Source organism: Ambystoma mexicanum, chromosome 6q, assembly GCF_040938575.1.
Source record: "Ambystoma mexicanum isolate Mex_15411 chromosome 6q, UKY_AmexF1_1, whole genome shotgun sequence".
NCBI lineage: Eukaryota > Metazoa > Chordata > Amphibia > Caudata > Ambystomatidae > Ambystoma > Ambystoma mexicanum.
Window position 1 is genome coordinate 421,639,069 of NC_090937.1, and position 18,893 is coordinate 421,657,961.

Genomic DNA, 18,893 nt, shown 5'->3' on the forward strand with positions numbered 1-18,893 from the left:
GGTCAGTTATTTCATATTTGTTTTCTGCTACAAGGTAGAGAGCTAATTCAAACCATTTATCTTCATTGTCTTCTATTTTGTCTGATAGGTCTACAGTTTTTGTGTTACTTTTATAAAAAGTTCTGCGGCAACATACACACACATGGTTTGGTACTTCAGCTGATGTACTTTTAAACTTTAGTATTTCTTTTTTGTATGTGTTTAGTAAAATGTTGCCATGTGTAGAATTGTAGGTCTTTTGCTGTACCATGTAGAAGAATGTTATTTAAATTTGCTAGTGCTAAAGCAGGACTTTTAGCATAGTACAGTTTATAAACTAGATTTCTTATAATTGAATGATGTGTTGATATCCTTTTGATATCATGGAAGGTGGTTTTACAAGTAGGTGCTGTAATGCAGGCTAATGAATGTCCTTGTAGTCCTGTGTACTTGCACAGTGGACAGGTATCAATATTTTTCAGTAGTTTAATTTAGATTTTGTCTTTGCTTTTTAAATATTGATTGAGGAATTGGCGTAAAGACTTGAAAGATTGTTTGGGAATGCTACACATTGACCTTCATGGCCATTTGTACACTAGATGTTCTGATTCAGTTGAATGGAGGGGTAATTCTAAGTTTTCAGGGCATATTTTTGTAAGGAGTACTTCTTGTTCCATTATGGTATTATTCACTTTTTCATAACCTCGACCACTGCTATGTATGGCAATTGTATTTGTTTGCTTTTGTTTATATGCTTCTTCATTAAAATATGGTTCTGTGCTTATACTAGATACTTAAGAAGTTCTTTCTGTTGACATTGCTTTATTGAGAAGTCTTTTTTGTAATTAAGTTATTAGTTTTGTTAGTGGTTTGATTTTGTTTAACACTAAAATAAATAACTTTGTTTTGAGAAGAATTGCACTATCTATCAATGCTTCTAAGATTAATTTCCTATGATAGGTTTTAAGGGTTGAACCTGGTTTCTCTCCTGTTTTTATAAGATTTTGAAGGACTCTGTAACCGAATATTTTGGCTAAAATACTTTTCTTGGTATGCTTACTTTGAACTTTATCAAGACTTATAGAAGCAGTTTTATCTGTAGTGATAGCTGATTTTTTGTTCATTGTTTTCTGGTTTGTTTTACATTTTGATAGAGGAGGCAAAGTTTTTCCACTTGAAACTTCTCTTGTTTCACTAAATGACTGTATTAGCTGTTTTGTTTCAACTTCTTTTACAAATTCCGCTAGATATGGATGCTTATGTTGGACACTTTTATTTTCTTTTGCTATACTTCTGTGTTGCTTTCTACGGACTTGACTTTTGGTAGGCATTCTTTAGGGTCGGTTGAAAAAAATAAAGAAGGTATGGGTTGGGGTGTTCTGCAATGTATGTGTGCTGTGTGCATGAGTGTTTGAGTAAGATGATAAAGATGTATGTAATGGTGTGCATTGGGAACTACAACTAGTAGGGATGGGTATTTTTGATTTATATGCTACTAAATTGGGGTTCAGATGACAGAAAAAAGTAAGCTAGTGGTGTGGAGAAGTACAAATAGTAAATCTAATGTATACAATTAAAACAGTTGTTTGTTCTATAATATCCAAATTGTAGCGGTTGAGTTGTGTAATTTGTGTGTCCAAAAATAGGAATTTGTGGGCCATTCTGTCTGTAAATCGATGTTTAAGACATGGGGAGTTTTGGACAGAATGGTGCACAAGCTGTTTTTAGGCACAGAAATAGCATGAATTAACTTTACAGTGTGTTTCAGTAATAATACAAATATTATTGTGATATTCTACTTACTTTTTTTCTAAAATGAACAGGTTAATTTTTAGTTCTTCTTTGTTCTTCAAATTTGGTTGCTTCTTTTCAGGCGAATGGTCTTCACTGCAATTGTAAAAGAAACAATTTAGTAAGTTTGTTTGTATATAGCACTGTTTTTAATTTAGACATCGATTTTTTTAATTGAAATCCTCAGCGCCTTCCTCAAAACTATTAAAACTATCTTATTTACATAAGATACGTCGCACAAGTTCAATCCATATGATACGTTCTTAATGAACACATTGTATTGTAATGACTAAGTTTAGCAAACAAAATATCTTTACTATGTTTGTGAAATGTATAATGTACCACTGAATACCACTATTTCTGTAACTAAGCTCTTCCAGGTAATAGTGTCTCAATGTCATGCTTAAATTAAAGTAATTGAATAAATAAAAAAATAAAACAAAAATATTAAGTCAGTTTGAAAATGTGGGCATGTATTGTACAGAAAATATGCATACCTGTAGTTTGTGTTCATGCATTTGGATATGCATGGAGCTGCAAGTAGAAATCTTGGAGACTTGTACAGTATTTCTTGTAGATGGTGCTTGCCAATGATCTGACACTTGTACTCAGAGAGATTCACAGTACATTTGCAGTGCTGATCTATGATGATGCAGTTAGATGTAGAGGTCTTGAATGTGATTGGTGGATGGTCATGTGACTTCTTAGCTACATTCAATGAGGGAATGGCACAGAAAGTGAAGTGGAAATGGTAGAAGGGCTGTACATGTTACGATATGTCCACGGACATGGCGGTAGTTCGCGGACATCGGGTGTTACATCTGGGGATTTTTGGGTTCAGAAGTCATGCACATGAGAATGAGCACTGAAAGGGATTGGTCAGGAAAGTTTAGTGGGTGTTTTGTGCCAGGAGAGAGTTTCTCAGATACTCTTTTTGCTGAGAGAACAACAGATAGCTATGGCTGTGTGTTTCAGAAAACAGATTGTTTGGATTTTGGGAGATTCATGGATACATTGGTTGCAGGTGCATGCAGAAAGCTGTGGAGTAGCTGTAGATCTTGGATTTCCACATCTGGAAGTACACTGGCATGGAGTACGTGGAATGAAGTGGTTGGACTTGCTACCTCTTTGTGCTAGTTTGGAGACAGAGCAAGATCCAGACATAATTGCAATTCATTGTGGAGGGAACAGTTTAGGACATGTGTCTGGAATTTCTTTGCAATTTTCTATGAAAGAAGGACTTGGGAAGGTCATGGACATGTTCCCTAATTCACATGTAATATTTTCACGGATTGCACAGAGACAAATGTGGCTTTGTTCTTCTTCATTTGGTCCACAAATGGAAAAAGCAAGGTGCAATGTTAATAAGGCTGTTGCGCCTTTCTAAGAGATTTTGGCATGTCCTCTTTCACAATGAAAATATTATGTTTCGTAGTACATACATTTTTCGCAGAGATGGAGTCCATCTTACTTATGCTGGCAATCAGATTTTTTTGAGAAATATACAAAATGCATTACAACCTTTTTTAGAATTACAGCATACATTTTGAAGTAGGTGTTAAGTATTTATAATTTTTGACATAAAAACACCTTCCAAAGACTCTTTTCAGAGCCACCACTTCCTACCAGAGAAAATTGCAATGGTTATGATAGGGTAGCAACCCAATTTTTTAGATGTCCGCAGACTGTCCGCGGACTTCTAAAAAATACAAAGGGCCCTGCTTCATTTATTTTCACTTCTATTTTTTAACTGTGAAATGTGGCTCTGAAAAGAGCCTTATTTTTTTGATTTTTGTAATTTGGTATTTTTTTTTGGTTTTTTGTACATGACACACTAGGAGAGGAGGGGAAAGGGGAGTAAATGGGGGGACACCAACCACAGGGATAAGAAAGGGCGAGCTGAGAGAGGAAGATGTAGAGTGAGTTTTATTTGGGTAGTGAGCAGGTCTTCTCATGCTCTGAGACGAGAGTCTCAAAAGCACTGCAAAGTCGATCCCCCCTGCAGAGTACTGTGTCACAGTACATACATACAACTGTGACCCTCGAAAGGTAAGGGTCATCAGAATTCTGTATGGCCTGTGACGCAGCTTGAGGTAGCCGTTGTCCCACAGAGGTGGTCCTTGTGGTGACAGGATCAGAAACAGAGGACGAAGTAGAGGAAATCAACCTACTACGTTCATCGCAAGGTACAACCTTGCGAATAGCCCCAGAGTGAAATGACCTCAGGTGTCGCTTCATGGTAGTGGTCCCAAAGCTGTACGAACCTTGCCTCCTGTGACTGAATATAATTTTGCACTCATTGCAGGTGACACGGTTCGCACGAGCCTTAGGACCATTCCCATAAATGGTAAACAACTGCCACACCCAAGACTCACGCCTAGTGCGGGTAGTAGGGATTTCCTCTACCTCATTCTCCTCATCCTCTTCTTCCTCCTCTGCATCCTCACTCCTGTTCCCTCTTCAGACCCTTGGGGAGGTGGTGGTGGTGGAGGGGGTGGGGTGGTGCTGAGGCAGACACAGCACCAGGTGGCAGCAGTGGAGCCACAGAAGCCATCAGGTTGAAGATGGAAATCTGCAGGTTGCAGCAAAAATCTCTGTGCTTTGTAGAATAGCCAGAAACACAATGAGAATAAGCTCTAGGGCGTGGTCTTTTATAGGGGTGCTTGTGCGTGGTCCGCGGACATGCGCGCTGTCCGCGGATAGATCAAACACAAAAAAAGGTTCAAAAGGTTTCAAAAAGTATGTATAAAGTTATAATTAGTAAGTAGGACTTGTGCTATGGTGAGTTTTTATTGGAAAATATTGTGGATTACTTGAAAATGTACTTTTAAATTGTTCGGGGACATGAACAGTGTCCGCATTCAGAACACGCGATCAGCGTGTGTGAGGTCACAGGGTCGCTTCGCGAACATGTTCGCGAAGGAAGCGGCTGTCCGCAGGACACCAAATGCACGGGCATTCGTTTGCGCATGCGCGTTGATGTTCTACAGAAACTGTTCGGGTTCTGAAGTAATTAAAAGTGCGTCAGACGTCAAACGAACAGTTACAGACAGGCGTTTGTTCTTAGAACAGTGTCAACTTGCTTGCGAACAATACGGACAGAAATAGCGTCCTCAGAACACCTCCATTTTTGTTTCTTTACAAACATTTCAGGACATCGCATGTGTTCTTAGAACAGTTTCAACTTGCTAACGAACAGTATTGACAGGTATAGTGTTCTTCAGGACACCTCCATTTTTGTTTATTTACGAACATTTCAGAACACCAATTGTGTTCTTAGAACAGTTTCAACTTGCTAACGAACAGTACGGACAGGTATAGTGTTCTTCAGGACATCTCCATTTTCATTTATTTACAAACATTTCAGGACACCAATTGTGTTCTTAGGACAGTTTCAACTTGCTAGCGAACAGTACGACAGGTATAGTGTTCTTCAGGACACCTCCATTTTTGTTTAATTGCGAACATTTCAGGACACCAATTGTGTTCTCAGAACAGTTTCAACTTGATAGCGAACAGTACGGACAGGTATAGTGTTCTTCAGGAAAGCTCAATTTCCGTTTTTTTACGAACATTTCAGAACACCCGCGCTGTCCGCGGACACCTATATTGTTTTTTTTTTTTAAAACGGAAACTAATTACAACTCAATATAAAAATTTAACTTTATTTAACATATATTAATAATTTATGACAGAGAAGGTGAGGCAGAAACGGAAACAAAAACAGGAGAATTAGGGGTTTCAACATGATTGGTATCAGGTGAAGAAGGGATGGAAGTTTCATCAAAACGTTTTGGATTATGGAGAGGGTTTGGGGATAATTGACTGGGATATGGTCAGGGGGGGCAAGTACATGTGGGGCAATGGTATGATGTTTTTGTTTTAAAATGATCTTCAACAAAAGATTTGAAATTATTAAAATTGGTCAACAATAAATCCATTTTTTCTTTTATGCTGTGAAGCATGTTTTCCATAACAGCTTCTTCAGAGGTATTTTCTATTTTGGTATGCTCTGTACAAAAAATATATATGTATGTTAAATGTATATAAAATAATAATAATGAAATGGTTTATATTGTAAAGTGTTTAACATTAGTTTCACTATCTTGTGACATTTCCTCACGTGGGAAATGCTCCTCTAGCCATTCCAGAGTAGTAGACATTTCTGTGAGACAAAAAAAGATATTATATTTTTTTTATCTAATACAGAAAGTTTATAAATATATGAGTACAATGAAGGACACTTACTATTTCAGGTAAAATATGTTCTAAGTACTGTCTAGGTCTGGTGTTGTTCTTAGTTCTGTAGTGTCTGTGAGGTAATTATGTTGGAAGCCAATTTATCTTCTTCTGGTATATTTCATTTTAGAACATATTGTATTTAAATGAATGGTTAGTGTGTTACATATATGGGTTACATTTCTTATGTATTACTACATATAATGTGTATCTGTGTTGCTTTTTGAATTTTTTAAATGTTCCTATGTTATGATATAACAATCAAACACACCACCCCAGAGTTTTTAGGTAGTGGTACTGTTCTCCGAACATGTCCGTGGACATTAAAAGAGTCGCAGACATCAAGTTCAGTAGAAGAGGTTCAGTATGTTGCATATTACATATACATAAAGTCAAAGTTATTATTGTTAAGTTGCGCTACTAAAAACCTATGAAATTCAGTGAAAAAACTTTGTTAAGGGGACGTTATGGTTAAGTTGCGCTACTAAAAACCTATGAAATTCAGTGAAAAAACTTTGTTAAAGGGACGTTATGATTAAGTTGCGGTACTAAAAATCTATGAAATTCAGTGAAAAAAACTTTGTTAAAGTGACGTTTTGGTTCCAAGTAAAACCGAAAAACCCTTGAAATTCGCCAGTTATGGTAAGCTAAGCAACCATAACTTGTGCCACCACCATGCACTGCTAAGACTAACACCCAGGATATCAAAGATGACATCACAAATGTCATTGATGACATCACTGTTGACATCACACATGCATTTTTACCTTTCATGAAAAGTCTATACAAGGGTTTCTTATGGTAATGTTAATTAAAAAAAGTGTCAATGAGCATTGGAATAAATATCAAGGGCTAATTAGTCCAACCAGTATACTAAGGTGCTTATGTAGAAACATAGGCATTGTGTGCAGCATACATGATGGAGGTGCAATATTCATAAGCTTTCCATGTTGAATAGAGAAATGATAACTGTTTTCTTATTAGACTTTTGCATACTGTGAAACATGTGATAAGTAGATAATAAAACCCACTTACTACATAATTGCATTATTATAGACAAAAAACAAAGAGACAACACCACACACAAATATGAGTATATACAAGGAAATTGAAGTAAGAAAAAAACAGCAATAGTAGCACAAAGTGTTCGTAACCTAACTGATTACCTTTAAGCAGAAAAATTATTGCTCTGTTTCAAAGCTGCTACTTACCCTATATGTATACATCACATGATGTGCCTGGACTCTAAAGAAAGTAGCTTGAATACAAGATATAAAAATAGGAGCATATACAGGGAAAGTACAGTAATAAAAAAACAACAGAACTATCAGAAAGTGCTGACAACTCTACTGATTATTTTAATGCACAGAAAGGATTGCTGTCTTTCAAGCTTGTGTCTCCCCTTATGTATATGTTTCATATGACATGATTGGATCCGAAGGAAATTATTGTAAGAACATACTTGAAGGATAAGTCTACAAATATACTACCTTTTCCACTTTTAATTCCTGACTGTTACTGAAGAAAACCATGTGGCCTAGATATGTCAGTAAAGGAAAAAAGGGGGAGCCAGACATGGGATGTCATCAGTGATGTCATCAATGACATTTGTGATGTCATCTTTGATGTCCTGGTTGTTAGTCTTAGCAGTGCACGGTGGTGGCGCGAGTTATGGTTGCTTAGCTTACCACAACTGACAAATTTCAAGGGTTTTTCGGTTTTACTTGGAACCATAACGTCCCTTTCACAAAGTTTTTTTCACTGAATATATATATATATATATATATATATAATTGTAAAAGAAGCATTCCGTATGGTGAATGTATCCGCTACCGTAGGAACTGCACTGACTTGGCATCGTTTGACCATCACTGTGCTCGAGCGGCTACTGATTTCTTGCAACAAGGCTATACCAAAAGTAACATCGAAATGGCCTATACCAAAGCTCGAGGACTCTGTATTGATAAACTATTGTATGGTACCAAATCGCCTAAGACCTCAACAGATGATGAACCTAGACTCATTGTGTCTTTTGATAATGCCTCCCACAATGTCCGCAGAATCATTGAACGACATTGGCGTGTTTTGATGTTGGACAAAGATCTATGCTCCTTACTTTCCAAACGCCCCACAATCACGTATAAAAGAGTACCATCGCTCAGAGACAAGCTAGTTTCCAGCTATTTGTCACCTATTGATAAAAGTCCTTCCCTTTCCAATTGGTTGGCGGTCTCCCCCATTGGCTTTACGAAATGTACTAAATGCAAAGCATGTGCTTATGCCACTCCCTGCAAATCATTTTTGCATCCGGTCACTAAATGTAACCAAATCATTAATTATTCCATCAATTGTGACACTACTTACGTTGTGTATGTCCTCTTGTGTCCCTGCATGAAGTGGTACGTTGGGAGCACTACCTGCAAGCTCAAACTCAGGATTCTCCAGCATCTCAGGGCTATTAAAAATGTAGATCCCGCGTACCCCATGGCTAAACACTTTCTGCAGGAACATGAGAACGACTCCAATTTGCTCACGTTTTTTGCAGTGGCACACATTTCCATTCATCCCAGGGGTGGAGACCGTGTTTTAAAACTAAGACAATTGGAAACACGTTTTATTCTGGACTTCGATACCAAGTTTCCCAATGGACATAATCTCGATGAGGAGCTTTTTACATTTTTGGGGACTTAAGTCTGGTTGATATGGTTAATTTCTCTGATGTCCTTTTTCTCGTTGATGCATCTTGATTTTCTTTTGGTGTAGGTGTTTTCTGTTGGCATCTTCTCTCCATATATTGTATGCTTGGTCTGTCTGTATTACTTTACACCTTACTTCATCAGTGTTTTTATTTTTCAGACTTTTGTCTGTCTAACTTTTTTATCTGCTGCAGCACGATTGGATGGGACTCGAGCTCTTTATTGTTTTTGTTTATTTTCAATATTTTTTGTTGTCCTTTTGCTTTTCCTATTCTTGTAGCTCCACCTTAATTTTCATGTAGTTTCACAGTTGTCATTAGTATTAATAACCGTTTCTACTTTTTGTTAATATTAGTTATTCCGTGCTTTCCTAGCCCATTTTAGATCCATGATTGCTGGTATCTTTTATATCATCTTTATATCATCACTCATGCCACTCCCTGCAAATCTTTTTTGCATCTGGTCACTAAATGTAACCAAATCATTAATTATTCCATCAATTGTGACACTACTTTCGTTGTCTATGTCCTCTCGTGTCCCTGCATGAAGTGGCACGTTGGGAGCACTACCTGCAAGCTCAAACTCAGGATTCTCCAGCATCTCAGGGCTATTAAAAATGTAGATCCCGCGTACCCCATGGCTAAACACTTTCAACAGGAACATGAGAACGACTCCAATTTGCTCACGTTTTTTGCAGTGGCACACATTTCCATTCATCCCAGGGGTGGAGACCATGTTTTAAAATGAAGACAACTGGAAACACGTTTTATTCTGGACTTCGATACCAAGTTTCCCAATGGACATAATCTCGATGAGGAGCTTTATACATTATTGGGGACTTAAGTCTGGTTGATATGGTTAATTTCTCTGATGTCCTTTTTCTCGTTGATGCATCTTGATTTTCTTTTGGTGTAGGTGTTTTCTGTTGGCATCTTCTCTCCATATATTGTATCCTTGGTCTGTCTGTATTACTTTACACCTTACTTCATCAGTGTTTTTATTTTTCAGACTTTTGTCTGTCTAACTTTTTTATCTGCTGCAGCACGATTGGATGGGACTCGAGCTCTTTATTGTTTTTGTTTATTTTCAACATTTTTTGTTGTCCTTTTGCTTTTCCTATTCTTGTAGCTCCACCTTATTTTTCATGTAGTTTCACAGTTGTCATTAGTATTAATAACCGTTTCTACTTTTTGTTAATATTAGTTATTCCGTGCTTTCCTAGCCCATTTTAGATCCATGATTGCTGGTATCTTTTTTATCATCTTTATATCATCGCTCATGCCACTCCCTGCAAATCTTTTTTGCATCTGGTCACTAAATGTAACCAAATCATTAATTATTCCATCAATTGTGACACTACTTTCGTTGTCTATGTGCTCTCGTGTCCCTGCATGAAGTGGCACGTTGGGAGCACTACCTGCAAGCTCAAACTCAGGATTCTCCAGCATCTCAGGGCTATTAAAAATGTAGATCCCGCGTACCCCATGGCTAAACACTTTCAACAGGAACATGAGAACGACTCCAACTTGCTCACGTTTTTTGCAGTGGCACACATTTCCATTCATCCCAGGGGTGGAGACCGTGTTTTAAAATGAAGACAACTGGAAGCACGTTTTATTCTGGACTTCGATACCAAGTTTCCCAATGGACATAATCTCGATGAGGAGCTTTATACATTTTTGGGGACTTAAGTCTGGTTGATATGGTTAATTTCTCTGATGTCCTTTTTCTCGTTGATGCATCTTGATTTTCTTTTGGTGTAGGTGTTTTCTGTTGGCATCTTCTCTCCATATATTGTATCCTTGGTCTGTCTGTATTACTTTACACCTTACTTCATCAGTGTTTTTATTTTTCAGACTTTTGTCTGTCTAACTTTTTTATCTGCTGCAGCACGATTGGATGGGACTCGAGCTCTTTATTGTTTTTGTTTATTTTCAATATTTTTTGTTATCCTTTTGCTTTTCCTATTCTTGTAGCTCCACCTTATTTTTCATGTAGTTTCACAGTTGTCATTAGTATTAATAACCGTTTCTACTTTTTGTTAATATTAGTTATTCCGTGCTTTCCTAGCCCATTTTAGATCCATGATTGCTGGTATCTTTTATATCATCTTTATATCATCGCTCATGCCACTCCCTGCAAATCTTTTTTGCATCTGGTCACTAAATGTAACCAAATCATTAATTATTCCATCAATTGTGACACTACTTTCGTTGTCTATGTCCTCTCGTGTCCCTGCATGAAGTGGCACGTTGGGAGCACTACCTGCAAGCTCAAACTCAGGATTCTCCAGCATCTCAGGGCTATTAAAAATGTAGATCCCGCATACCCCATGGCTAAACACTTTCAACAGGAACATGAGAACGACTCCAATTTGCTCACGTTTTGTTGCAGTGGCACACATTTCCATTCATCCCAGGGGTGGAGACCGTGTTTTAAAATGAAGACAATTGGAAACACGTTTTATTCTGGACTTCGATACCAAGTTTCCCAATGGACATAATCTCGATGAGGAGCTTTATACATTTTTGGGGACTTAAGTCTGGTTGATATGGTTAATTTCTCTGATGTCGTTTTTCTCGTTGATGCATCTTGATTTTCTTTTGGTGTAGGTGTTTTCTGTTGGCATCTTCTCTCCATATATTGTATCCTTGGTCTGCCTGTATTACTTTACACCTTACTTCATCTGTGTTTTTATTTTTCAGACTTTTGTCTGTCTAACTTTTTTATCTGCTGCAGCACGATTGGATAGGACTCGAGCGCTTTATTGTTTTTGTTTATTTTCAATATTTTTTGTTGTCCTTTTGCTTTTCCTATTCTTGTAGCTCCACCTTATTTTTCATGTAGTTTCACAGTTGTCATTAGTATTAATAACCGTTTCTACTTTCTGTTAATATTAGTTATTCTGTGCTTTCCTAGCCCATGTTAGATTCATGATTACTGGTATCTTTTATATCATCTTCTTTGGTTAGCTATGGACCGTGCCATTTTATATATGTCAAATGCCACCATTCTGGCTTTTGCAAGTTTGCACATTTTGAGGCTGCTATAACTTCTTTTAATGATGCTGATACTTCGCAATTCTTGCTATTATTGATTCTTTTATCATGGTCCGGCATACTTGCACACTATTATGCTGCTGTGCGCTTGCACTTTATTTCATCTTTTAATGGGGCCATAATGTTGTATCATGCACTTTTATAGATTTCTATATTGCAACCTTGGTCTTGCGCACTTGCGCTCCATTATACTGCTACTACTGTGTGCACTTGCACTTTATTTCATTCGCCATAATGTTGCAAATTGCATCTTGTACATATATTGCTATTGTCACTTTGGTCTCGCATTCGTGCACATTAATTTGCTGCTATAACTGCCTGAACATGCACTTTATCTTATTTTACTGGCATTTGAAATCTATACCTGTATTTTATGATGATCCAGATATTTATCATATGTTTTCTTGTGTGGCCGTAAGACGGTTGCTATATTATATAATTTACTAGATGGGTTTCTTTTATTGTGGGTGGTTATTTTACTCATTTAACTGTGTCTTTATATTCTAAACTACTATCTTTTATTAATATTGCAAAGTACATTGGTGGCAACATGGAACCGTGGGTTCGCCTGGTATGGAATGCGTGCAACAGAGTATGCGTCATGGTTATTTTTGCCATAAACGTGCTTATAGTGCTTTAATTACTGCAGCGCCACTTGGCTCACAGGACTGCCTATTTTTCCCTTTCCATTCCATCATGGCCGCCGCTCTTCCCATTTGTCCAGGCACCCATGGAGCTCCAGTGAAACAGTAAAAGGACTGCATTTGTCAAACTATTAAGGTGCTCCAGTCCTTCTTCTCTTCACGTGATCAAGCACTCAGTTGAGTGCGAAACGAGTTGTGTGTGGGTCGTGCTAACAGGCGTCCTGCCTCTGTTTTTGCCACTGCTTTTCAGCCGTATTTTGTACTTTTGCTTTTCTGGTAACATTAAATACCTTCAGACCCACAATGTGTTGTGAGCCGTGCTATTTTTTCATTGACTATGGTCTTTCAATTGACCGCGGAGAGTGCGCTTCATTCTTTCCTCTTTTTGTCTCAATATATATATATATATTTGTAATAGGAAAATACATATTTTTTGGTTTGGAAAAAGCTACTTTTTAAAGATAAGGTTGATGGCATATGCAAACTACACATTATACTGCTGCAGTTGATTTATTGTCTGTATAAATCCCTTGATCCCTTGTATTATCTAGAGTCACTGAGGAATTCTTCACAAATGTCTCAAACCACACAGGCAGGTATCACTCGTTGAATGTGTAATCCCAGTCTTCCAAGAATCCACCCTGTAAACACTTGATATGCCAAAAGATTGTACAATATAGAAGACACAGGCATGCTTAAAAAAAAGTAACTTTGCAAGCAAATTACTGACCATTCTATTGTATCACTTAGGGGTGATATGGAAATGTGAACGTCCTTTCGAGCAATAAAAGTTTGGATCATAGGGAAATATATATATTTTTTTTACTTTACATTAAAAAACATTTTATTGTTAGATTATTAAATATAATGCTGAATACTTAGAGTTGAGATGAGGACTGGACCTTTTTCAAATATAAGAAAAATGATATCGCCAGTGAACCATTGAAGTTAAAATGTAGTAGAAGAACAACATAAAATGTAAGTTTTCTAGGTTGTCAAAAATACAACGTATGAACATGAAACATACTCATTACTTGGATTACAAGGGCAAATAGTTGCTATTAGCTCATGCATCAAGACCATCTTCATTCACAACACAGATCTTGTGAGGCAGGCTTCCCTGAAGTCATGCAGCTGGGTAACACATAGTGGTGGTGTGTCTTCTTCGGCTATGTAGCCCAAATAGAGTTTTCTCTGCAAGAGCAGTTCTCTACCAAAGTTGCAATCAGCTCACATCGATGGCAGGTACACAATGTGGAAACATCTTCCATGTGACTAGGATCAGGATCCGGTGATTGATTGTCACAACCTTCATCAGATTCCACATCATCTCAGTTTATTTCCCTCTCAACCATTTCTTCTCCTGTATGCTGAGGCTTGTACAGGTAGCACTGAATTGCTGCCATAATTCATGAGTATTGAAGAAGTATAAAATCAACAGTAAGAAAAGTTAAAGAAAAGTTGTTGTTTGGATAAAGTAACAAAATTAGGTTTTACTTTAAAATGGAATGTACAAGAACATCTAGAGTGGAAACAGACATGCGCCAAAACCCCATAGTTCAAAGACAAGAGCAACAGGCCCAAACTTTGAAATTTCACATTGACACATGTAGAAAAGAAGTCATGTAAATATTTAATTTTAATGTGGTTTGTTAAAGAAATGTGTAAAGTACAGAAACATTTTTTATATACAAATCGCTTGCACAGTTAGTTCATTAGAGGTAGTGTAAGTGCGTGTTCTTAATACGTTGTGCTTGGTAGATAGCTGAACAGAGCAAAAATAACTCATGGAGGCTCGGAATGAAAAACACAGACACTGAGGAAGAAGAAACTCCAATGCTGTCTGATCAGAAACGGTTTGATGATAGTTATCGAGGTAAGAGGCAACAACGTTTCTGACCCACGTGTTTCGCATGTGTAAATGTGAGAAAACCGAAAGTAAGATGCAATGTTTTTTTTTTTTTGGACCAATCGATGTATGCTCAAAAATACATAAAAAATACGTGCCTGGTCGATTGGGCCAATGCAATTCCTGGGAGAACTTCAACTTTAACTAAGCCTACTTTAATCCATATGCTGTGCCATGTAATGCGAGTTCCTGGGCATATCATGGCAATATTTAGCAAATATTGCTACTACTTGTCTTTAAGGTGACAACAGCTTGCAGGTAGTGTGAGTGCCAGACCATATGAAAGCACTGCACGGCTGATACTGTTTCAATGGCTACAAAACAAGAAAAAGAAAAAACGTTCGCCTTTGCCAATGCTTGTTTTTGATGTGTTAATGTTGTATTCATGTATTCCTGTGCACGCGGGCTAGAGGATTCTTTCAAGTTCTGACTACCTATGATGTCTGAAAACAATTGTATGATAGCATGTTAATAGCACAAGAAGAATGGAAAAGAAAAAAAAAAGCACACCTGTGTGCTGAAGAATATTGATTGTCTCAGTATGAGTCTATGCAGACATTAGTGAGTGATGTTTTTCACTGTGAGAGATAAAGTAATGACAATTGCCTTGAAGATATGTAGCTAGTGTAATAAAACAACGGAAACAAAAAACCCACACGTTAAGTGTTTGAAGACCATCCATTACATCAGCCTAGATGACTACAATCTCCATTATGGAGGAATGTTCTGCATTGCGGCCCTAAGGCAGTTATCGTAATTGAATCGGGCAACACGAGTAGTTTATCTGGCAACCTACACATGTTATTATGGGGTGGTAAATTTATGATCGTACGAATAATGTCATTCCTTAGAAGAAATGCAATTTCGGGTCCTCCCTTTGAACAGTTGCAATGTTTGGCTCAACTCGAGAAATATATATTTTTTGAAGTGACATTTTGATACACTACATTCAGGAGTTTTATTTCAAAACGTGCTTTTTAATGTGTTGTAGAAGCAAACATGAATTTACATTCTTTGGGCAGGTACCTATTCCCCTGTCACAGAAACACCTTATCACTCGTTCAATAGCTCGACACACAACTTCAAATGTCTACTTTTGGTAGCTTCCTAATGTTTTCCCTGTACATAAGGTTAAACAAATGTGCATATCCACATAGGCCAAACCCATGTCTTCTAAAAGGGTATTTTTTTCTGTAAATCACAGTAAGTACTATTGTGAATAAACATAACTCGCTCCGGTGTATGTTTTTACAGTTTCAAGCTGCACGCCTCACCGCACGAACTCCAAGATAAACGTTTTATTAACTGGCCCCAATGATTACCTATTTTAATTACTGCACACAGATATTTTCCCTTTCTTGACTGTCAGAATATGCATTGTTCGTTTTTAAACAATAATGAAGATCAACCTGTTCGTGCAGTTTTACATGAAGGCAATACGGGTGTACAGGGATAGGGTGCCCGGACAAATTCGGTAAACTTGCCAATGCGTGAGCATGTACGGGTGGGAGGGGGCATCGCTGCTCACCCTGTATCTAAGGTTACGATGGAATGTGATTTTTTATTTGCCTATGGTGGATATGTTCGGATGAGCTACTACTCTGTCCTTTTTGTCCTATGTTGTAATTCAATAACAATTGTTTTTTTTTTTTATATGAAGGAAATTGGAGGCCACAACACTAATGCTTAATGGCACCTTCATAGCAGCAATCCTGGAAGGAAGGATGTGTATTTACAGACCTACGACGTAGATCGAACCCCTTCTTTTGTACTGCAGTTTCTTGACTGACTTCCCAACCTCCCCCACTTTACCTGTTACCAAATATGCATGCGGAGGAGGACAAGCCATCATATTTTCACGGATTTTCCATCCTTCATTTACATCTTTCCCCAGCCCTGGTACTATCTTCTTGCTTTGCAGGTTTATTAGGAATAACCCCCGTGCCAGCTCTATGCCCTGTATCTCCCTCCCTCCCTAATGTTAACCATCTACCACACTCTCCTCCAACCACATTTCCCATTATACCGCCCGTCATCCTTGCCATCGACCCCTTACTGCACTCTGCCTCCTCTTCATTTTTCAAATTGCCATGCCTAAACAGTGCAGTTTGCCTTCATTAGTCAAGTATCCTTCCTCTGCGTTCTGCATCATGCACCCTAAAGCAAAGCATCAGCCGTGGAAACAGCCAACAGAAAGGGAACATGTAAACCAGAGCTGTTGAAAAGTCTGGGAGTCGTATTATAAGCACTTAATGCTTTGAGTCAAACATAAGGCCAGCAGACTGGACCAGGTCCCAGGAGCCGCTTCATAAACTCTTCACATGGACAGTGTTTATTGCAGAACAATGCAATCTACCAGGGAGTAGCAACGGAAGGGCACATGTGCTGTGGTGGTTTCACCCTCTGTAGCATGAGAGAAAGATGCTGTCACTTCTAGCAGTTCTCTGCAGATCGGCTGGGCGTGCTGATAGACTAAAAGCTGAACGGATTAAAAGGTTGGGATATTAAAGCAAAGAAAGCAACACAATGGCGAGCGAAAATGCAACAGTAAAACTACACAGGAATAAAAAGTCACATTACCAATAAACAGCTGCATTGTGTTACTCACAATCGGAATGGTATTTTGTTCTGGAGCCACCCTGTAACAATGTGGCACCCTTTATAATGATGCAGACCATCATTATGCGCTCAGCAAGATACACAGAGACGCCCTATAAAATGTCACCTTTGCCTGAACAATACCTTTACGAGTATTTCATGCATAAAACCTGTTCATTATTTCAAACAAATTATACAATTATTTTTAAACAGTGTTAGGGAGATTTATCATAAATGTGCTAATTCCCTTCTACCTTAGAGACCCCGAGCTCTTTTTGCTGGACTTTAGGACTTTAATTTCTTACTTGGAGAGAGTGAGTCCTTTTTTCCACTATCTCATGTATCTTTTCTGTGATTTATTCTTTATGTTTCTTTTTGACTTTGGAGTCTGACAAACTCCATAGGCATCATCTTTTACATTGTGACACACAGCATCTTCAGTGCAGTGACACAGGGATGTCTCTTAGATTTCCCCAAGGTTTAAATACCTTCTCTTGGTGAAACTACTGTTTCCAAGAGCAGTGAAGTGAAATTGACTTTACTTACAAATTGTAACTATCTAGACCCAGCACACACTATCTTACCATAGGGTGCTGGAGGGTTTTCTTAGTATCCCCTTTGTCTAGTTTATCATGTAACATTTGTATGTTACCCTTTCTACAAATAATGGCTGATGGCAGTGGTTTACTTTTTACTACCATTGTGTGTTTTTACCAGGGGCTGCAATTGCAGCCTTGGTAAAACACCCTTGGGTGCCCATTTTGTCAAAATGGCCCGGTCTTGTTTTTTCACCTTTTCTTGTTGTTACGGTCCTTCTTGAGATATACTATACACGCCAAACCAGGTTTGGTCCCTTTGTCCATTTTGTTTTTAGTGGTATTCACGGGTGAAGGCCGCTACTGGGTCCAGAGTGTCTGACAGGGGCAGGAAGCAAGGGAGGTGCCCAAAACTCCTAGGAGACAGGAATGCACTCTTAGGTGATTGGCTGGCTGGCTGTCTGGCAAGGAGAGCCACCCTGCTGGGTGACTGACAGCTAGGCTGGAATAAATGGTAGAAACATGCTTAAAAGGCAAGGATTTTGGCTTGGAAGGCAGAGTCGACCACTGGAACAAAGGAATCTGAAGAAGAACTTGAAGAAGACGCCTGCTGCAACTCCTGGACCATTGGTTTGCCCTGTATAGCCCTGCTGCTGTGCTGAAACTCCTAATTCGTCTCGACTAGAGAAGCCCTGCAATGATGACTTCTCCCCTTGGGTTTGTGGGACCAATCAACTCCAAAGTAAGCCCGTCTGGACATCCTCTTCTGTACTGGCTGTACTTCCACTTTTGCTGCTGTTGGAACCGAAGCGCCAGGGAGAGGAACACCAATTGTGTGTATTGCTTTTAAGTTGGCCAAGAGCTCCAGGAAGACCCTCCGGATACCTAGGAAGCAGGACTGACTCAGCCTGAGCCACCTCAACAGAGTTCTTGACTCCAGATGGGAGGAAAGTCCATCTCGACAGCCAAGAGTCTGCAGTGGTGCTATTTGCTAAGACACGAGGGGCTGAAACCGCGAAGTGCCACTGAATCGAAATGTGCCCATTGCTGCCACCGACCGTCTAGTTTGTAGTGCAGGAGTCCCCAGACAACCTCCATCTTGTCCCCATGACTGAAGCCCAGGAAGAAAGGATCTGCAGACTTACACTGGAACAGGAGTGCAGCTGGGTCCAGTTTTCCTCATTCAAAAGGTACTGTAAACCAAAGAGGGCTTTCCTCTTGTTATGTAGGCTTACTTGTTCTCCGTGGAGACTTGTCTTGGTTGCCTTGCAGAGTTGCTTGCATCTTTGCCCTTCACAAGCCTCACAGCTTGTGGCATTTTCAAGTGTTCTTTATTTCTAAAAACATTTTTGAAAACTTTGTGCAAGACTTTTATTCACCTATCAGAAGATCTTCAGCTTCCCTAGACTTTGCTCAACTAACATTGGCTTGCCTGGTCCCCC